Source organism: Balaenoptera physalus (assembly GCF_965194825.1).
Source record: "Balaenoptera physalus genome assembly, chromosome: 4".
Classification (NCBI taxonomy): domain Eukaryota; kingdom Metazoa; phylum Chordata; class Mammalia; order Artiodactyla; family Balaenopteridae; genus Balaenoptera; species Balaenoptera physalus.
Genome location: NC_138891.1, coordinates 117891019 through 117914713, shown reverse-complemented (window position 1 = coordinate 117914713; position 23695 = coordinate 117891019). Strand labels below are relative to the sequence as shown.

The window sequence follows — 23695 nt, the reverse complement described above, 5'->3', positions numbered from 1 at the left end:
CAACATGATACATAGCAGCATAGACTGGTATCACTCTTACAAAAATCAGTTTAAATTAGCAATTTGGTGTAATAAATATATGCACTCAGAACATTCTTACTAATAAAATGAAAGAATATTTTTTTCCATATAGAAAACATTTTTAGCATATTATACTTTTTTAATATCTTAAAATTTTCTGCATATGATAATAAATCTAATGTTACTGAAATAACATTTGGAATAACCTCTTTTAACCTTTACAGAATACATTATCCCAATTCACTTTTTCAACATACAATTAATTTTTTTAGAGATAAAACTTTTGAGTAGATTTAATTGCCAAAATAACTACCTTGGAAATGGAAATAACCTTCAATTATGAACTATGATCAAAGAGAGCTTTTTCATTTTTCACATTGTTTCATGAAATGACTTTCATTCCCCCCCATCACCTTTTAAGTAACTTTGACATGACATTTTATTTTTCATCACTGGTAAAATACTTTCAGTTGAATACAATTTAATGAGACAAACCCTTTGGCCAGTTCTAATGCAAATAGATCGATGTGTGGGGGAAAAGTGCAGCCAGGTGCGAAAAGTGTCTTGGTATTGCTCGAACACTTTTGTTTGAATGCTTCAGTCCAAATCCATATGGTAACATTACCAGGTATGAAGGTGCTTTCCTAAAGCTGATGTGTAAACCAGTGGCAAAAGGACATCTGCCATTGATTCACTGATAATGCATGGATATTTCTTTCAGGCTTAGAAAACCAAATATATCTTATTCTTATTCCATTCTCAGAAAGCCCTAACTAATTATTCTGTGAACAAATTAGTTCAGATGGAAGACTAAAAAGAGGAAAGTGTATAGAGAACTTAGAAGCTGTAGAATATCGATACAAATTACTCACCTCTGAGAAATGTTTTTGGAAGACTAAATAGAATCTTATTCATCGCATTCATCTCCTCCATTATAAGAGTCCATCAATTGAACAACACACCATCAATTTCAAGACAACTTTTAGATTACACGTCCATGTCGGTTGGAAGCTGCATCCCAGTTTTAGAAACATTTGAGAGTCTTTAAATCAAGGAAATGTGCTATTTTATCATAAAGGATCAGAAATTAAAAATTTTAATATATTTCAATAAATATTTATGAAAAGAGCACATACATTAACAACAACTGAACAACAATTAATAGTAAAAAGTCAGTTTTGATTTAATTTCTGTAGATAAGTTTAAAGAAACTTTCAAACACATACGATTTCACACCTGAATTTTTTTACTTCCATCTCTTGACACATATATTAGAACTTTATGGCCATGGTGCAACAGAAGCAATGAGTTTTTGTAGCCAGGAGAAGTGTGGTTATTATTTGATAGATTATATTTTCAGTTCACCTTAAATAATTGTCTACTAAAATTTGATTCTATCTGGATGCTCCCTAATTCCCCCTCACATGTTTAGATGAGGGTCCGTCTTAAATTCCAAGGTGAAATTACAGGGTGATCTGTTCAGAAAAGTAAAAGAGAGAACATGATTTAAATATCTCAAAATTAGAAATAAAATGTATAAATTGATACCTCTTTCATTAAAGTCTGTTCTCAATCAACAATCAGCTAATCAATAATTACTCACTGGAACTTAATATATGCAAAATATTTCATTACACTTTCATCAAATGTAGAAACACAATGGAGTACCAAATGACTCAAAAATCTCTAAACTGGCAATAATAATACATTGAACGTGAACAGCGGAAGTTGTTTCCTTTACTTAAATAAATGATGTCAATGTCATTGGCTGTGTAGCCAAAATCTAGAAAGTAAAAACATTTTTAAGACTAGAGAAATGAAATGGGATGTGGGGTTCCTGGGGCACTCGGAAAAGATAGAATCTATGACGGAGGAGATTTTGCCTACATCTGGCTAAGAAAACTTAGACATAACTTATTCAGTGGTCAAATGAGGTGGCCGGAGTGGGATAAGGAACTGGGGGAAAATAGGGCCCTTCCCCACGAATCATTTTCAGGGCCAGACTTGCCTGCTCTGCCTCTTTTCCTTGTTCATTAAAAAGTTTCTTCACTTGCTTCTCTTCTGTTTTCTTGCTTGGTTCCCATCAGTGGCTCACTTCACACTAATTGCAATTCCCATGAACTTCCTCCGGAGTAGTTGGTGCATGTAATTTGGGAGTGAGCTCCTAAATTCTTAATGCTTGGATTGATTTCAAGTTTCTCATTAGTTTACCATAAGAGCTGGAACATACCAGGGTTTCAAAATTTGGGGGGATCTTTACTATTAATCTTGAGTTTGAAGAACATGCTTTGTCTTAGTAACAATGTTGTGGTTTTTTGATTTGTTTTGGGGTTTTTTTGTTTGTTTGTTTTGCTGTTTTGAGAAATTCTTCTAGATTAGTGTATACAAGATTCTGTGTGTTTGTGCATTTTTCTGGGAAGAAGTTTCATAGAGATGTTTCTTAGAGATGTTTTTGCCCCCCAAAAAGGATGAAACCATGGTTCTAGGTATTTCATTCACTCAACTAACATTTATTAAGACCGTAATATTTGCTGCAAACTATGCTAAATGCTAAAGAGCATAGATGAGTAACAATTCCTTTCCTGACGAGTGTTCTGAACCAGGTCACCACAGTCCAGTGCAGCAAATTCCATAATAAAAGTAGTTGAGTGCTCTTTAAACACAGAGGAGGGAGAAACTGAGTCTGGGGGAGCTTAGGAAAGAGTTCCTTTAAGTTGGGACATGGTTCCTGGGTCTTGAAGCCCAAGGAGAGTATGAGCTACTGTTGCTCCGTCTCCTCGCTCATTGGTGGATCAACCACACGCAGCCATTGGGGGTTTAGAGCCCGACGATTCTAGTTTCTCACCAGCACTTTCACGGAATGTAACCCAACTGTAACTGGCTCCAGAGATTCTACTGATTCATCTCTCTCAAAGAGTCTCTGCTATTTCCCAGTTATTTCTGAGTTTCCCATGATACCCTTCTGCTTGCTTTTTGAAACTACTCCGCCTAGGCCTTCCTCTCAGGCTTGTACGTTTTGTCCTTATGCTTTTGCTCCACTGCTAGTGAACCTCAGAAAGTCTCTGTTCGGTTGGGCGCACTGGGCTGCCAGTGACCACTGTGTTTCCTCTATACAGTACCCAGAGGTCCAGGTCCTGTTACGTCTCTTCACTTGTTAGTAGGACCAGGCATGGCCACATGTGGCCAAGGGATGCCATACTCCCCAGAAGACGGTTGCTCCCAAAGCTGTCACTTCTCTATTCTGCTGATGTTCTTGCTACTACAATGGAAAGGGTGAGCTCTGTGATTATTAGCTCTTAATCTGCTTCTCCACAACCAGATGGGTTAGAGATTATTGGTATTCCTTCACATTCTGTGGCCCGTTCTGCTCACACTTGCAGCGTTCTCAGAGGATTGTTCTTTGGCTACGGAAGCAGAGCTGGAACTATCTGGAGTTTATAAATCCTCATTCTTACCACCTTTGCCCAGCAGGCAGCCAATGACTAACTGCTACTGCAAGTGGGTTAAATTCCAGCTCCCTCGCCTCAAGGCAGGGCAATGTGTGAAGCACAGTTTACACCCCACATCTACCCACAGGATCAAGCCTAGGCTAGGACCTCACTTGAAACCATACCATTGGTTGGCTTTCCCTTCACATATCCTGCCTTTCCTGTGTCCTTTCCAATTTCCCCTTAATAAACCGCTTTCGCACAAATCCTTTCACATCAGAATCTGTGTTGTGGAAACGCAACCTAGGAAGCCAGGTCAATCCCATTCCCGGAACTCCCTGGGCCTGAGAAACAAAGACGTTTCTCCAACCCTCAGTTCAAAGATGCATCTTATGCTTATTCCATATTGAAGGTTTTCCCAGGATGCTTGACAATGATCACTTTTATTTTTTTTCAGTGGGGGGGGAAACATAGCTGATGCGGCCTTGCCCCAGGGCAGCGACAAGATAATCTCAGAATAGCCAGATATTTGTATTTTTCAAGATCTGGATTATACAACCTTATCCATGGTCATGAAACTTTTTTTTCAGAGTTTGAGCTAGGATAGAGGGGAGAAGCTAATAATACACAAATATGGCAAAAGGAAAGATTACGGTAAGAATTCCAATGTGGCTGGAGAACAGAATATGCAGCCACGAATAGAAGATGAAAGTTAAGATGCTAATGGGCTTTAGCTCCCACTAAAGAGTTTGATCTTTATCCTATAGACACCAGGGATATTTAAATGAGGTGATGATATGAGGAGTTTTGTTTTTGTTTTTGTTTTTTAAAGATGAAGATCATAAAGGACTGAAGAGAAAGAAATGGTGAGAGGCCTGGGCATAGAGATTGGAAGTCAGCTGCACAGGGGAATATAGTTTGGGATGTAAGATAAAACTCTGGATAAAGATAAGATAATTTAGGGACTCTGTAAAGAAAAGAGAAGGATATCAAGCAGAATACCCCTTTCATACTGAGGAAACAAACTCTAAAATGCAATGTGTGGGCCAAATGGATGGAGGAAAGACAGGATATGGATAGGAACCAGCAGACATTAATACCCTAGAATCCATGGGAAAAATAATATAGAGCATCAAATTTTATAGAAAAATCGAGTAATGTGACAACAAAATAGGATTTGACATTGAGAATGTCATTTGTGGCTAAAGGGAAAACAATAGCAGTAGGGTAAAACGAAAGGAAGCCAGATTGTAATAACTTAAGAACTGTGTGAAATTTGGAAAACTAGACTCAGTAAGTGTGGTCTTCTCCCTCACACCACCCCCTTCCCCAGAAGATTAACCACAAATTGAAAAAGGCATTAGGAAGTAGTTTGAAGAGGATGTGGAAATAAAATAAAATATATTTGAGGGTGAGGGAGGCTTATCAATATACTCTGGAGGAGGGATGGAGGAAAAAAAAAAGAAATGTAGAATATCTACAAAAAGAGGTGTTAAATGATGATCAAGATCCTAGATATGGGGAAGGATGTCTTAGAGAGATGGCCAGGGGATATTGTGCTCTGAGACAGGAAGGAATATGGATGAGGATGGATCTATGGCCAGAGGTCACATGCCAGGGAGATAGGTGAGCAGTTCACAATGGCCACTCTTTCGTTTCAAGAATCAGACAGAGTCAACTGCTGTGGGTTAGAGACATGGAAGTGAAACAAGCACTGTGAAGAGGGATGTAAAACAGGAAATATAAAAAAACCATAATCACACATGAGAGAAAGAATTACCCAGTGGTACTGAGGGCCCAGTTGGTTTAGAATAAGGTGTGGTGATACTGTTCAGCCCCCTTGTAGAATTTTAATGTTCAGGACCAAGGACAAATAGTAAAGAAAAAAGATAGTTATAAATAAAATGAATGGGTCTATTCATCTTTGGTTATGTCTTGGGGTGGGTAATGCCTACAGAGAGACAAAATACAAAAGAAATTGAGGGTGCTGGTGAAAGTGCATTTAAGTAATTAAACCATGATATCTAGACTGCATTAGAAAAGGAATTGATATCAAAAGTAAATGGTCAGATCTGGGAAACCAGAAGGACATTTCAGGCAAGAAGAGTATATAGAAAGTTCTAGAATTAACCCTTCACAAAGTGTATGGACAGGAAAGAGAGGCCCAAGGAAGGCAGAGAATGTGAGCTGGGGAATGGAGGCGGACAGCTGGTGTGTTTTTGTTTTTTGTTTTTTGTTTTTAATATTTATTTATTTATTTATTTTTGGCTGTGTTGGGTCTTCATTTCTATGCGAGGGCTTTCTCTAGTTGCGGCAAGCGGGGGCCACTCTTCATCGCGGTGCACGGGCCTCTCACTATCGCAGCCTCTCTTGTTGCGGAGCACAGGCTCCAGACTTGCAGGCTCAGTAGTTGTGGCTCACGGGCCTAGTTGCTCCATGGCATGTGGGATCTTCCCAGACCAGGGCTCGAACCCATGTGCCCGCATTGGCAGGCAGATTCTCAACCACTGCGCCACCAGGGAAGCCCAGCTGGTGGGTTTTGAAAGCCCAGCACAGCTAACACGCTAACTGCATGCAAACAGAGAAGAAAGCTAAGTCCAAGTTACCTTTGGAAAAGACTTGATGGAAGGTGAGACATAGAGAATGATGGTGAGAAGCAGCAAAGATGAGACCCATATTCCTAAATTCTTGTCCTGAAAAACAGAATAACAATATCCCCAACAAAATGAAATACACAAACAAGGAAAGAGGTCTAAGTTGAAACGGAGATGAATGTAGTGTTAGCTGTGATGAAATATTCAATTGGAGATTTCCTCCAGACCACTGGAAATACACACTGCAAAATATAAACTGCAACGGTATTGGGGTCATGCCTGGAGTGTTCCGCTTCAGATCTCAACGACTTCTGTTGTTATATGTTGACCTGGTATCACCAGAACAAATTTCCCCATATCACCTAGTTTTCCAAATAATTCCCAGCTCAAAATCTAGGCTGTCATCATACAGAATCATTAAAAGCTAGCATGTAGACATAGAGAATTTAACCTGGGACACTAAACCGCATATGGAGTACAAGATAGCTATCATTCTTGCAAAAGCATTTAATCTCTAAACTGATATACAACAGCACTATGCTTTTGAAGCTAGACAGTGATTCACATACATTGAGGTGGGGTAGGATGAGGGTGTGGAGCGTAAGAGCACCTCGTCATGCTTGGGAAATTCATCAAACACTGGCTTAAATCACAGTTTTGCTCTGCCTGGGGGAGTTAGGAGAATGCTCTCTATGAACAAGTACATCATTTCTAACCGTTAGGATACTTAAAACTCTAGGCAATGAAAATGACTCAAGGAAAAATATGTATCCTAAGGGGCTGATAGAGATAGTCCTCCTTCAGAAACCTGATTTACTTTTCTCTTCAAAGTGATATCATGCTCATCATATTGCAAAATAATTTATTCATCATAAGTACATATGTATTAGTAATTTATGGCTTACAAATATTGTCTCTGGGGCTCTTTTCTTATCCATAGCACTGTGTAAATTGTCTTTATTAGGCCAAGTCCATGAGATCTAGCTGCTAATTCTGAGGTTAATGCAAAAAACATGGAAATTTGCCCCCTTAATCCTACTAACCAATATTTCCTTCTTTCTCTCTCAAATTTTCTTTTCTTTTCCTACATGAGTATCACAATCTTGGCACAAGCAAGTTTTATATTTTATATGAGTAAAATCAAACACTTTATTTTTCCAAATGAGACCAATACATAGTACATTGCTCAATCTTGCATTGTTCTTTCCATTCAAAACGTGGGTGAAATATCTTGTCCCAAAGGCCGTACAGATATTATCCAATTTGGTAGGTGTAAAGTAATTTATCAGCTCCCTCCCCAAGTATTTGGAGAAAGAATTCCATCCATATCCCAATAAAATTCCTTTTCATCACCAAGGGTGTAACCCGTCAACGACTGACCAAGCACAGGTGGTGTTCACTAAGACTTAGAAATGAAATGCTCTCCCCAGAGTGAACAGCTTCTTACAAGAATATTTGGAGTACAGTGTGTTCCAGGCATGCGGCACCTGTTACCCACTTGTTTAAATGTCTCATGAAGGGGACAGAGAAAAAATAGTTTCTCTCTGTCTCCGGGAACATACATAAATTTAGCATACAGTTCTTTTTTGGCCAAGTACAAGTTTGAATTACCTTAAGAAAGGCCATAGGATATATTTTCTTAAAGATGCTCTTCATGCTACAATTTATTGCATAAAATGACTGAGAGGAGGTGGTGGCCAGGAGAAGGGAAGAAAAGGATAGAGATAAAGAAATGGAAACATAAAATGGAAGGAAGGCAGTGTTACAAATCCAGCATTGAAACTGGGATGAAAAAGGAAACTCATTAATTTACTCTTACTGCTAATGTTTGCATTATGTCCAAGTATTTGGTCTCCTATGTGTACTTAATTATGAGACATGTGAGATCCAGGTCACCGCTTTTTAAATATTGAAAAATCACTATGTATGAAGATGTTATTGCCAACTCTTTAGGAAATAGGTTGAGTTTATATTATTTTTCCTACATTTTGAGGTTAACTCAGTCTCAGTAGGGAACTGAATGTTTTTCCTCATGAGACCAACCAGTCTTAAACTCATTAGCATCATACTTGAATGAAAATACATTGGTCTAACGTTATTTTATTAAGTATAGTTATTACCATTGTTGAAAAACATAGAAACATTGGAATGATTTTAGAAACAACGTCATTGCTATTTTCATTCAAGTTGTACTATGCTCTTAAATAGGCATTATCTACTACGGAATGCACACACAAGTGAGTACAGTTGACCCTTGAACGACAGGGGTTTGAACTGCGCAAGTCCACTTATATGCGGATTGTTTTCAATAACAGCCTACCACAGAACTATGCGCTCTCCGGTTGGTTGAATCCATGGATGAAAAATCGTGGACATGGAGCGCTGACTATAAAGTTATAGGCAGCTTTTCCATTGTGTGGAGGGTCAGTGCCCCTATCCCCACATTATTCGAGGGTCAACTGTACTTTCAAAGTACATGTGCATGGGTTGGGCATGCACACATATGAGTGTGTGGGCTCACATGGACACATCCACACACCCCACAGGGTTCAGACAAAGCTGCGGCTGCTCAGCACCCGACTTCTTCAGCATTTCATTCCAATATTGAAGTGAAGCATCTGTCTTTACCCTTTGGACTACTGTAACTTTTAGAGCACTCTTTATTTATAGCCACTCTGTGAGTTGTTCTCCAGCCTTCTGGGGCTGCTTTCAGAATTACAAGCATACTCATAAGAAGGGAATTCAAGGTCAGTAGTCTGTGTTAAGCAATTCCTATATTTATAAATTTTCTAGAAATGGATAACTTATCATTCTTCCTCTCCATGCTTGCTGGGCTCAGGACCAGCCGCTATTTTCACAAAATCTTTTTTTAACGCAGAGATGAACATCTAACGTGCATCTGTGGTTCAAGCTCACCCTAAGGGCTTGTGACGCCAGTGACTGGCTAAGGACTAACACTTTGGAATCGGTCCCACCTTCTCTTTCTGCCAGCCTGGCTCACCTCAGAAGCAGGAGCAAAATGAGGAATAGAATCCAGCCTTGAAAAGCTCTTCATTGTTGCTGCAGTTCTGTCCAGGGAGTAGAAGAATGTGCAGTGATTAGAAACGCAATATTTCTGTTGTTGTCGTATGTGTATGTGTTTTCACGTTACAATTTAAATTGTTCCTTCTTTTTTTTTTTTTTTTGGCTTTTCACCGAACTTGAGGGAGGGTTTCTGTTTAGTTTTGGACTCTGACACTTTCTTAAGACCCCATCAGATAGAAAGATTTCATGTCCCTTGTTTTTGTGGGAAAAATAAACAATGGCAATTTTGTATAATGTTGAGTATGCACTAATTGTATGACTGGGTAAATGAAACATTGATGCACAGATTTATGAACAAATCCAGAGAAAAATCAACAATTAAAATAAAAGCTATAGAAATCATTATAAAATGAAGGTAGTTACCCACGTGTAAACCTCTTCCCAGGAAATGATTCAAGTAAAGGATGGGAATCTCTTAAATTTTATCCAGAAATCAGGTACTGCCTTGAAATCTCATTAAAAATACATAAATTTAAAATGTAACAAATACCTGGTAAAGAATAATGAAATGAGAATAATGTATAAGCCACACTACTGTATACCAGAGTGGGCACCCAGTAAAGGTTTTTTCCTTTTTCAACCAAATAATTGTAAAATGTTTTGTTTTAACATTTCAGTTATCTGCAGGAAGAATAGAGAAAGAATAGAAATCTGTCTGTGTGTTGTAAGAACTATCCAGTGATGAGAGTTTCCTACCTGCACCATATAAACATTCTGCTTATCTTGGTCGACACGTACTTACATGTGGAGCATGGTATTAGTCTAGGATAATGTGATAACATTTATCAGAATGATCACTTAACTTTCTCTACTCTAACCCAATACCCACCGGAAATGTTTAGATCTTTATTTGGTTTCTCAAGTTGACTTTCCTAGTAGGACAACGTTGCTTTCAGCAACCAAGGGATATATTCTACTTTACTTCACGATAATTTTGTCAGCACTAATTAATAAATTGTTATTCTGTTTAAAAATAAATGTTGACAATTTTTACAATAATGAGAACCTATCCCTCAAAAGCTGATCACCAGCTTTGTGATTTTAAGTTGGTGGAGTCAAGACATTTCCATCCCCTCTCATCTCAAAACTCAACCCCTTAAAATCCAGGAAAACAAAACAAAAGCAAATAAATGAAAACAAACAAATTTGAATACCTTTTTAAAAAATTTAGAATAAACCTATAATCCCAAGACACTGTGTTTGAAGACTGAAGTAAACAGAAAAAAAATTTAGAACAATGGAGGAAGTAAAGTCTTGAAGATGGATTTACTAACGCCTTTGGCCCCTGACAATCCCGGAAAAGCTCAGAAGTTGGAATTACAGGGAACAATTTGAAGATATCAGGGAAAATATTTGAAAAACCATATAGGGAGCAATTAGCCCCACATCCCCAGTTCCCACTCACTCTGAGTACCTTCTGATAACTATTCTACTTCTAACACACCTGCAGGTGTGAGGCACAGAAGACAGCAAGGTACCAAACTGAGGGGGAAAAAATAGAATTAAGCTAAAGCTGGCTTACTAAACTGTGCACACTGAGCCTTCCTTCCCCACAAAATTCTGGAAATCTGGTAGGCATGTTAATTCCCCTTAGGTAGGTATAAGAGAAAATGTACTGCCTCACAGAAAACCCCAGTAGGAATGCAGACGTTTGGGGGTTTCACAACACAGAAGCTGACTGGTCAGTCATGGTAAACACAGGAGGTTCAGCCTTGCATAAATGCAGCCCACACCCAAAGAACTTCCTATTCAAATTTTAGGGGCTTGATCTTAATCAGAAACAAAACCAAAGAACTGAAAGCTTCTAAAATTAAAATGAGAAAAGTACCAAAACAAATTTAGGGAGCAAAAGACCACTGTAATTAATATCCTTGGAGAGTAAGTGAGGTACTGAACCCATGGAACAAGACTAAATGTATAAAAAGAAATATTCGTGGAACAAGAAATAGAAATTAGAGCATAAAAAGATCACCCAAATAAAAATTCTACAAAAGAGTTGGAAGATCAAAGATACAAAGAGATAACCAATAGGAGAGAAAAGATGAAAGAAAAAAAATTAAGCAAAGAGGTCCAACCTCTGACTAACAAGAGTTCCATAGAGAAAACCAGAAAATTCCCCACCTCTGAAGGATGTAAGTCTCCAGACTGAAAAGACCTACCAACAAGTGCCTACAGCTATAAATGAAAAAAAAAAAAAAAAAAAAAAAAAAAGAATAAAAAGGAGACCCTCCAGAGGAAAAAAAGGGGGCACATACAAAAGATCAGGAAAAATAATTGCTTTGCTTTCTAAAAGCAACGCAGAAGGCATGAGGACAGTAGAACAGTGCATTTCAAATTCTTAATGTGTATAATATCCATTCTAGTAGTTTATATCCAAATACACTATCAACCATTTGTAAAAGTGAACTATGGAAATTTTAAGAAAAGCTGTGTCTCAAAAAATTACCTTCTGTACTGTTTCTCCAGAAGTTAATGATATATTTCATCCATAACAAGGGATAAATCAAGAAGCAGGAAGACTTAGGATCAGGAAACAAATCCGAAATGGAGAGATCAAAAATCAAGATGACAGCTGGGCAGAATCCTTCGCACAGAGAAGAGACATTCCAGATTGGACAGAAGACCCCGAAAGGGATGTTTTCAGGGGAAATAAAGGTGAAGAAGAAATTGACAGATTAACAGATAGAATTGACTGTACGGGAATTTGAATGAGGCAATGTTTTACATAGCTATCAGAAGGTGTATAATGACTCAGCCATAATGTCTAGGTAAATTAAGGAAACAGAAAAAAAGATTGCACTTATTAATTCCATGGGAAAATACTATTAAAAAAATCAGTATAAATAGAGTTTTCTACTTGGTTCAACAATGGATAGTATTTACACTAGTCATGAAAATGATAACACTAACTATGGATTTGTCACCAGACTGTGATTGATAGAGTTGGATAATGTTTAAAGTTAATAATCAAAATAAAGCAATCTATACAGTATCTAGAAATAAAGAGCTAAGTACCAGAAGAGCTAAGAGAGATGGCATTTCTTGTCTCCAAAGGGAGATTGCTATGGTGAAGGTGCTAGTGGTGGGGTGGAGTGGGGAAAGGGACACTGCTATAAACCTTTTAGCAATAGTTTACTTTTAAATATGTAATCAGAATTAAAATTAAATTTTTAAAAAGCTTACCATCCCGCTAAAACAAACTAGTAGCAAAAACTGATTTTTAAACATGCACTCAAGAATCACTCTTGAACCCTCCAAAATACAAATAACCCTGGAAGTACTACTTAAAACAGCCCACTAGCTTCTCCTTCATTTATCTGAAAATTGCCGTTGTTGTTATCTCATTCACCATGTCACTGAAGGCTAGGCAGGGAATGAAACAGAAAATGTCTTTGCCCTCATGCAATTCATATGTTGTCCATGACAGGTTAGATTTAAACATCAGTTCTGATTCAAGGAGGTAAAAGGAGAGAGGGAGAGACGTAAGGTGCTTTGAAGGGGAGTCAGGGATTGATGGAACAAATGAGCTTGTGTGCAAAATACTTTTAAGATCTAAGAAATCCCTGAAAGTTGAACATTTTTTTAAAAAATGAGTAATATAGAAATAGTCACCTTTTTAGAGAAAAGTTGTATATTTAAGAATATACCATAGCAGGAATTCCCTGGAAGTCCAGTGGTTGGGACTCGGCACTTTCACTGCCGGGGCCTGGGTTTGATCCCTGGTCAGGGGACTAAGACCCTACAAGCCGCAGGGCGAGGCAAAAAAAGAAAAAAAAATGAATATACCATATCAATTCCATGATAACTGAACCAGGAAAAATAAGGAAACCCCAGGCTACTGTTTCTAAAAAATTGGACATGGAGTTCGAACACTCTTATCAAACATGGTGGGACTTTTCCTAACCTTAACCCTAACCCTAACTGAATTCTCTTTGGGAGAAAGGAGATAACAACCAAAAGTATTAATATGTCAACCTATTAAGGCTGTTACTTTTCAAAGCTTATGCCAAAATATATTTAATACTGCATCCTTCTTATACCAGCGAGATGAATTCAAATTCACTGTGTACTCCTGCAAATGTGAGCTATTATCACAGCGCTTTTGCTTTCAAGCTATCTGCTGAAAGCATCTGAGCTTCAGTCAACAAAAGCATCCTACATTACCATTCATTTGTGTACACTGTGCAACAATGATGGTGTGGCAAGATTGGTACTGCCAAATTTTCATTCATTTGTTTTTATTTTTATTTATTTGTTTAGCAGTTGTGGAGTACTGCAATGTGTCAGGCACTGTTCACAGGCTGGAGATACGGGGTGACCAGCACAAAACTCACGTTCAAAGAGGAGGAAACAAATGATCAACAAGTCAACAAGTAAATACCCCCCAAACATCTTCAGAGAGAGATAACCACTATAAATAAAATACAACACAGAGAATGAAGGTGTTAATTTTAATGGTGGGGTTTGAGAAAAACAGAGCAGTGGGTCACCCCATAATGTCACTTGGCCTGGTAACATCCCTGATAGGTTCCATGACCTTGTCCTGAGAATGTCTCTTTTTTTTTTCACCTAGTAAGCAGTTTGACAAATTATCACTTTATACCCATGGTCCAATATAGAAGTCATTTTCTTATCCTGTTCTCTGGACTTCTCTGAGAGTCTGAACTGCTGACTCTCAAGATGCTTTCATCTAGGTTTTATCTTTGCCACATTCTTTTCCTATGCAGCAACCTCCTGATTTTCGACCCAGCTCACAGGTGATTTGATTCTTGCAAAATCCTTTTTGGCACTTAACTTGTCCAATGAACGGGAACTGTATTCCTGTATGGCTGCAAGGAACTGTATTTTGAATGACAGTCTAATATTCTCTTATTGCACAGTGGGTAAGTGTATTTTCTAATGCTTCGCTTTGCTCATTCAGAACCCTCTCAAACTTTACATATGGCATTCGGACCTTTCCAGCATACAGGATGACATGACTTCAAGTCTTATTGAACTTTAATCCCCAAAGCACTTGAAAGCATTTGAAAATCCATTTTACTATCAAAATAAATTTTATTTTACTCTTGTGGGTTTTATAACATTAATTTTAGGTTTAACTAAAAACAAAGAAATTCTAAAAATGATTTTCGCTGGTTGCTGATTTTATGTTTTTACGCAATTACTCTAACCTAATAAATAGCTGGTTTTCTGAAACTTTGGAAAACAATGAGACTGCAGCATAAATAATTTTCTACACAAAAGATGCTAAATAAAAAGGCAATTCAGAACCTTAGACGCTACAGTACACCACAAGTGCCTGGGCAGTGGCCAAGTACTGCCCCCAGGGCATGTCATCTGCTAATGGGCTTCCTAACCCCAAATTCTTCTCTGTGGTTCCACAGGGAAAGTAGCCATGATCTCATTTAGGTCTCTCTGTTATGTCTTTGCCACAAAGTATAATCTTTTCCCATCTAGGGTTCCTTTCAAAATGCAAGCCACTACACACTTTCTTTTTACAAGTTGGATCTCAGGTCTGAAACACTATCTCCTGCTGTGTTGAACGTCTGTTCAGAATCTTACTATTTATTTTTCTTTCCCCATTTGCTTTCCCACTGGTTATTTCCCACACCAAAATTACCTGACAAAATGGGGTTAGCAAAATTAGTTTGCGTACTTTGAACGTCCAGGTCTTTTACATTTTATGATATCCCACAACACAGAGGATAGCATTCTGTGCATATCTATGCAAATCCTCCTGTCATTTGTTGAAAGAAGAAACGCAAGGATGGATGCCTCCTTTTTGTAACTCCCATAAGTGACATTCAACAGATGTGACCTCTTTATTAAATAAAATGTTTGGACTCCATCAACTTATATGATTAACAGAAGTTAATCTATAAGAAGTTAAAGGGGTTTGGGAGTGACTAGATTAATTAAGCCTGGTTATCCATAGAGCTGGAAAAGGGGAAGCCAAGTGAGCAGGGAGACAAAGTATTTTAAACAAAGTTATGTTGAACAAAGATAAATTGGACTGGTTTTACATCACAAGAAAATACTCAGGGGGCTTCCCTGGTGGCGCAGTGGTTGAGAATCTGCCTGCTAATGCAGGGGACACGGGTTTGAGCCCTGGTCTGGGAGGATCCCACATGCCGTGGAGCAACTGGGCCCGTGAACCACAACTGCTGAGCCTGCGCGTCTGGAGCCTGTGCTCCGCAGCAAGAGAGGCTGCGATGGTGAGAGGCCCGCGCACCGCGATGAAGAGTGGCCCCCACTTGCCGCAACTAGAGAAAGCCCTAGCACAGAAACGAAGACCCAACATAGCAATCAATCAATCAATCAATCAATCAATCAATAAATCTTTAAAAAAAAAAAAAAAGAAAATACTCAAAAGTGCTTTAAGCAGAGTGATAGGAAGTACAAGAACAAGAAAGGAAATTATGGATCTTTTAAAAAAACAAAAGTAGACCAAGCCATCAAAATGTTGCTCGGGATAATGGTAAATCAGTTACACAGTCACAGCCCTGGGAAAACAAAACAGCCCTAGAAATCACTGAAAATATTATCAATCAGGAAAAGATAATTCTTTTCACAAAACAAAATGAAATTCCTTAAATAGAAAATACTCACCATCAACATAATCCTCTCATTTGTGACGTCAAAGATGCAGAGCATCTAAGAGGATGGGAGGATTCTAATAGCCTTTGGCCCCTATGGGTACCCCACCTGCAAAGCAAGACGAGGAGAATCTTCACTCTACACGAGCTTTCTTTTAAATTTCATGAACACCAAATGTAAGAATTAGATTCAATGTGAATAACATCAGGTAAACCAGATCAATTTTTTTACTCCTAATCTGTGCCTAAAAATACATTTTAAAAGTGCTCACCATTTTTTAAAAACTATTATTATTAGAATGAATTTACACACTAAATATCCAAACCTGACGGTGGAATGTCAACCAGGAATTCCAAAGGCAATGCCGGGTACCCTTTCTTCGTTACCTGACAGTGAAGGACACATTGTACTGGGGTCTCACATTCACCCCAGCAGGAAAAGCTGTGCTTCAAACCCCAATTTCCATGGGATGAGCGGCTCCCCTTGCCCAGCAGAAGATGTCACAACTTTCCACAGGTTCCCTAAGTCTCCTGAGCTAACCTGTAACAGCAGCATCCAACCCGCTAGTAGCTGAGTCCAAAACGTTTAGTCTTCCACCATAAGGGAAATGTACATATACCATAAACTTACCAAAATATCATTAGTTATTCCAGCCATGAGCTTTGATCAGGTCCCTACAGGTGCAACCCACAGTACCTTCCCTCAGGCCTGGGATATGAGTCCCTTAATCTTATTCAAGAGTTTCTCTGACACAGGGAGAATCAGCGTGATAGGAATTGTAGGGTAAATTAATGGGACAGTTCTTGGCCATAGGGAGACAGAAGCCAATGGGCAAATAATTCCTCCCTTTCTTTTTTTCTTTGAGCAGATGATCCTGAGACATGTGTTACTTGGATTCTCAGACTGTTCCATAGTATTGAGCAACTTATTAGCCATAGCAGGGACCAAGTGGATAACTCACCCAGGGTCACTTTCCCTCCTCCTTCTATGTATCTCTCTGCTTGTCCCTTGTCCTGCCCTTATGGGATCACTCCAAAATATGCTACTCAAACAAATTTTTGAAGCTGTGCTTTCAGGGGATCCCAGGCCAGGACAGCCACTGGTAGGGCCATCCTCTGCTTACACTATAAGAAGTAGAGTATCAGGATACAAACTGTGAGTACAGCTGCATTGCCAGGCCCTGGAACGCTTCTCTACAGAATGATGAGAGAATGGAGATGTACGCCACCTCTTGTCAACCTTTGACTTGCAAGTTTCTGGAATAAAACCTACACTGGGGACCTCCCTGGCAAGCCAGTGGTTAAGACTTCACCTTCCAATGCAGGGGGTGCAGGTTGGATCCCTGGTCGGGGGGCTGAGATCCCACATGCCTCATGGCCAAAAAACCAAAACATAAAAATCAGAGGCAATATTGTAACAAATTCAATAAAGACTTTAAAAAAAAAAATGGTCCACATCAAAAAAATATTTAAAAACAAAACAAATCAAACAAAAAAAACACCTTACACTGTGTGTGGTTGTATGATTTGTCCTCACCCTCCTCATATCCTTGTCACAATGACAGTTATAGAAAATATTCCAACAAGTCGTTTTTGTTTTTCCAAGGCTTTCAACTAAAGTTGTGTAGGTCTCCAGAAAGGTGTACAGATGAACATGCACAAGGGTTTGCATATGAACGTATTTGCAGACTGCTCTTGGGGTTGGTTGGTTTGAAGATGACTTTTCATTTCAACACTCAGGAAAATGAACTATTACAGTCACTTGAGATGGTGTGTTCATCACTAAATCCCTAAAATGTCTGTAGTCCACATGTTGCTAACTCTTTCATCTTTAACACAGTTCACATTTATCATAAACTTACCAAATGAGATAATATATAAAGTACATAACATAATGTGAAACCCACGATAAGCCTTCGTTAAATTTTGGTTTCCTTCCCTTATTACCACAGTAATTTACGTTTCCTTTCTCCTGCTCTGTGGAAATGAACTGAAAAATGGAACTTCCTAAATATGACAAATGTTTAGAAGTTTGCGTTACATTTTTGGCACTGCCATTAATGTCAGTGAGTTTCTCCAGAAACCTGTATTGATGTCATTTTAATATTTCAAATAGTTCATTTGGCAAACATAAACAGCCTCAGTAGGTTTGATTCTGTGGCCTTTTGCTTGGATAATGGATGTAAAACTAGGTCCTAACTGAATTTTCTTGTTCTTCTGCTCTGGGTTCTTAAAATTCAGAAAAGCACATCAGAAAAAATGAAACCGCTAAAGGTCTCTGTCATAGTCACTGTCATCTTCAGGAACCAGGAATGCCTTGGGCCGCAAATTCCTTAGAAACTGCCTGTCACTTTCTTCTTTCCTTCAACTTGTCACTCATCACCCAGGAACTGTCTTCTCTGCCAAAATCTGCCAGCAGCTGGAGATAAACCTTTGCTCTGAGGCTTTAAACCTGGATGGTGCATGGATTTATTTCCTCTTCTGCCTTTTCTTTCCTGGAACCTCATTTGTTTGCTCATTCTGTAAGTGGTCTATGTACATTGTCATGTCCTGAGGTCATGTGTGATATTTCATTTTTGCCTGTAATCAGTTGATTCTCCTGTACGCTCTCTGGAATGTACAGGACCATGGAGAAGTCTTCTTGTAATTTCTGCTTAGAACGTCATTTCACATCTGAGATGGTATCTACTGCTTGACTTCTAGCATTCCTTTAAAAGCAACTTTTCTGTTTGGGGAGATATTTCAAGATTGAATAATGTCTTCAGGAGGCTCACTGGACCTTCACTCTTACCTGTGAAAAGAACATGGATTATCTCCTTTACTGCGCAAACCATTCTTTTATAATGATACCAGCTCTGGCTCTTTAATGGAAAAAAATGGAGTTATCATTTTAAATGATGTTATTTAGAATAAGTTCATTTCTAAAACTGGAATATCCACAGTGAGGTTTCTGTTCCATAATAATTATCTCAATACATGACCAGAACGAGACCTCAGCATTGTGCTTACTCCCTAAAGCCATATTCTTTAGGAAGTCTTTGGAACCCAACAGAATATCATTTTCAATAAATCAACTTATTCTTTGCAGTGTATATGAATATTAGCTACTCGTTATAGTTAATTTTCTGATGATATGTTTCACTATCTGTATTTCCTCATGAATTGTATTATTTAATAGAAGAAACTACACCTTACACATTTAACATTTATAGCTTTGAGTGTATACCAAGGCCTTTTAAATGAATTATTGATTTGATTAATTTGGTTTGGTCTTAGTGACACAATTTATAATGTTAGTACAAAATGGAACAATTTTCCAAACTGAATTTTTAACAGACCTTGTAAATCCCCAAAATTGAATCTAATCAACACCTTAATTAGTTTTAGGATTACTATACTACTAATCAGTAGTTCATATATAAAATGGCATTGTGTACAAAAAGCACAGATTTTTCTATCTCAAAGAGTATTTATCAAAATGTATCCTAGGAACAGAATCATTTATGGGTGATTGTTAAAAATCAGTGCAGATTACTTGGACCCATTCCAAACCTTTTCATCAGAATCCCTGGGGCTAGAAGGCAGGAATTTGCATTTTTAATAAGCTCCCTTGTTGGTTCTTCAAGATATTCAAGTATGAGAGCCACACATCTAAAAGCTTACATAAAATAAGTTTAAAACTCGACTTTGGTGACAGCAAGCTGTCAATTTGTTTTCCACACCGAATCTGCTACACTAAGGTACTCCACAAGTTGAGAATCAGCACTTTTTTTGCAAAGTAAGACTCTCCCATTTGCTAAAGTAAATAATAGCAAAATTAAGCATGAGCTATAAATTGCACTAAATGCTGATAACTTGAAATCTCCAAAATGGAATAAATTACTGACCATTGCACTTTAAATGGACATTAAGAGTGTTCCAAATTACCAAATGTTTTGTCATTTTGATAAATCGGTTTTAATTTTTTATCAGACTATATTTAAGTATCCTCCTGTAGCATGTGCCAGAAAGTTCCATTAGGCATTCTCAATTGCATTTATTTTCTTTAATGTATAAACTCTATAAACTAAAGATAGTTTGGAGAACCCGGTGGCCAACCCCACTGCACTGCTGGGAATTGTGCCCCCCTGGGTTTGGGGCTGTGTTTACACTATGAATCCGAGGAAGAAAATATGAAAGTGCAAGAGGAACAGAAGTTAGAACGTTATTATTCTTTGATTTGATTTTACAAACATTTACTCATAAATACAAAGAGAAAAATGAAAATGGCCCCTGCTCAAAACAAAACGATTTGATGAGGAATGAGATTTGCTCCACTTTATGCAAAAACGGAAGGTGGGGGGCTTATAATAAAGACACTCAATTCCTGAGAGTCTAAGTGAGTATAATTAACTCCTTGGCACGGTGAGATAGCCTCTCCCTGCATGTGGTTCATTGCCAGTAAAGGACATGCCTGGAGCCGCTGGCCAAGAAGAATTACAGGCATTTGCTGTTACTTTAAAATATTCATGTTTCAGCTACAACACCACATATTTTCAATTGACAGATACAGAAAAGAAAACTTCTTTTTTTTTCCACCCTTTCCTGGCATAAGAACCCTACGTCATTAACTCTTTGGTTTAACAAAACTGGTAGGTTTCATTACAACTATGGATTTAGGGCACTCAGTATTTTGAAATCAATCAACCCTATGAGTTGTATTTTTTTTTTTTAATTTGGAGAATGTATTTACTCACTTAGATCTGCTTGATGCAATTTAATGCACTTTGATTGAAAACCAAACACAATGATGAAAAACATGGCAATGGTGGATGAAACAGCCCATTCAGGCACTCTCCCCGCTAACCTGGAAGTCAAAAATGCACAAAAACCAGCCATCAGAACTTTGAAGACTTTCAAGACCTTCAAAACAGCCTGCTGATGATAGGATCCTAAAAACAAAGCATGTGTTCCGGCTGTAAAAGAAAGATGACAATACAGAAGTTGCACACACCTAAGCAAAAATCATTTTTAAATTTGTTCTTCTTTCATTTCTCTTCCCATTGAAAGGAATTTCCTTCCTTTTTTGCAGAAAAACTGGAATAGTTGCACAAGAGCCAGATTTAACGTACCCCTTAGACTCAGCATTAAGGAAGAAAAGAAAAAAGTTTGTAAATGGCTCTTCTGTTAGATCGTCAGTGCATCATTACTGATACTGGGTGCTTTGTGTATCAAGAACCAGAAAGCAAAGATCACTGCTTGCTGGATGAACTGTATATGTAAAGAATGGGCCTGTGATTGACAATCCAATATTGTCCCTTAAGTCAGTATATAAGGATAATATTCCACTATTTTCTTTAAACTCTCCATCTTGTTCTCTGAATTTATTCCTTTCAACCAATGCTTCAGGCCAATTACCTGGGACCTTTGATCTAAATGTCTCTACAAAAACCACCTCTCTGCCACCACCAAATCTCATCATATAAAACAACCAACAGCAGATACATAACCATTTTGTCACTGTGACTCAGAAGCCAGCACTGTGCCTTCCGCATGGCAGGTGCTTGCTATCTGCAAGTTGAATTGAAATTAAATATCTTCTTTCTGCAGAAATCTGCCGCATTAAACTATTACACTATTATAACTATTATAAATTCTACAATCCACTTTACCATAGCATAGATCCTTTGTCAGGCTGGTTTATGATATTCTATTAGACCTTTAACAAAATCCATATTTATTATGGATGGTTTTGTCACTAAGCCATACTTAATAGCGTGCTCCATAAAGTAAAAATACTAGGCATGGGCATTCAGGAAGTGTTACATTTGTTTTCTGAACTCACATGGTTATGACTTCCTTTCAGTATAGTACCACATGATTCAAATTCAAAATGTGATATTGGTCAATTATAGCAAACAACTTAATAATAATGATTGACCTGACATTTCAATAGAACTTAGTTTTCAAGGCTTCACATGGATTACCTCCTTTGATGTTCATAATGGCCACTTATATACAATGCTAACATCATCTCCATTTAATGAGGAAATCGAATATTCTAGTGGATGTTGCAGTAACGATATATTCATCTATCTGTGCAAACTGAAAGGGAAATTTACACTTTAAAAATTGTTCTCTGAATTTATCTTTATTTTAACTAAATATGAGGCTTCATTCTTCATAAGAACTTTGTTCTGTTTTCCTAAAGAGAGAGGGTTCCTATCTGAAACATTCAAAAATGATGTGCGTACTGCACTTCTTTACTTCATTACTTACAAATAATTGGGCTATATTAATTTTTGAATGCAGGCAAAATAATATGAAACACTTACTGACAAGATTTGTGGTAATGGTTAGCCCAGGTTTTGCCCTTTGGAAGATTCACAAACACTGGAATTCAAGGACATGTTTTTTAAAGGGGAAAGGGGTATGAGTTCCGTGAAAAGTTTTTAATTTTAGATTTGCATTTCAGTGGCTATCTTTAAAAATCGTTTTTCAAGTTTTAAACACTTAACTCCTTGTTTGAAGGAAAAATTTAAAATTTAAAGCTTACATTTTAGTCAGCTCAGCTATCTTAACAAAATACCACAGGCTGGGTGGCTTAAACAACAGATATTTATTTTCTCATAGTTCTGGAAACTAGAAGTCTAAGATTAAGGTGCTGGCCCATTGGATTTCTGCTAAGAGGTCTCCTTACTTGCATCTGGCCTTCTCCCTGTGGTGTCTTTTCCTATAACTAACCATATCGGATGAGGGCCCCACCCTTAAGACCTCATTTAATTAACCTCAGTTACTTCCTTAGAGGTTTTATCCCCAAATACAGCCACACTGGAGGTTGGAGCTTCAATACATGAATTTGGGGAAGGATACAAATTTTCAGTCCATGATGGCTTCTTTCATAGAACATGACTTTAGGTGTTGAAGTAGTGTTTCTCAAAATGGAGAATCTCAAACGATTTTTTCCTCTAATAAGGCTTTGTATATTATTTAAGTTTGATAAAAATTAGATTATTGTATTGATGTATTCAAGATATAAATTATAGCATGGTGGTTAAGAGTACTTAGAGTAAGCCTATCAGGTTTTGAATCCTAGCCCCATTCCTTCCCATACACTATGGACAACTTACCTAATTATTTTGCCTCAGTTTCATCATCTATAAAATAAGAATAATAGAAATAATCCATATTTAAGATCATTTCAGGGATTAAATGTAATAATCCTTAAAAGATTTAGCAAAGTACCTTGGCACTTATTATAAGCATATAATACATGTTATTAATGCTTTTATCAAAATGATCCTAATACTTGTCCTAAAAGCACAGATTTGCAGTACACAGGCATGATCACCTCAGTTGGTCACATTTTTATTTTTACTTTTTCTTTAACATATTCACTCTCCATTGATTCTCCATTGGAAATTATTCTCCATCAATTCCATCCATAGGCTGGTTCTCTTAAATAATGACTCCTCTTGGTAGATGAAGGCATTTCGTATCCATTTAAGTATATTCTGCCCCAAGATATTCTTTTGGTTTTGAAGTCTGGCTTTTCAGACATATCCACATCAAGGATGATTGGACATTTTATCAAGCGCTTATGGAATGACTTGAAAATTGCCCAATCTATTATGAAGGAGCAAAAATAGGCTGCAACACATGAAAACCTCACTGGCTTTGGCATCATGTGAAGTAGCCTTACTATTTGGGAGTCTTAGTACAATGTTGCAGGTATTCAGTAAGAATATTCAAATACTGGCTACATTCAGGGATTACTGAGCATATTCTCCCAATTTAAAGGTTGAGAATGACTTTGTGTAGTAACCATACCTTAGTCTAAATGTTTTAATCAGTGCTTTGTTTAGCCTATGGGTATTCTTAGCAAATCAAGGGCATCTATAGCACAGTTCTTTGATTCTTGAGTCTCCTTTCTTGAAACATGGATCTATCTACCCATCTCCCTTAGAGTTTTCTTCTTCTGTCTCTTAGCTAT

General features: G+C 37.7%; 1 long non-coding RNA gene across 1 annotated transcript; it reads left to right on the top strand.

Moving 5' to 3' along the window:
* Positions 1 to 2621: 2621 nt before the first annotated feature.
* LOC309660190 lies at positions 2622 to 23447 on the top strand. The gene is made up of 2 exons (XR_014263252.1): positions 2622 to 8790; positions 8922 to 23447. It is a non-coding gene; the product is annotated as an uncharacterized lncRNA (long non-coding RNA).
* The last annotated feature ends 248 nt before the right edge of the window (positions 23448 to 23695 follow it).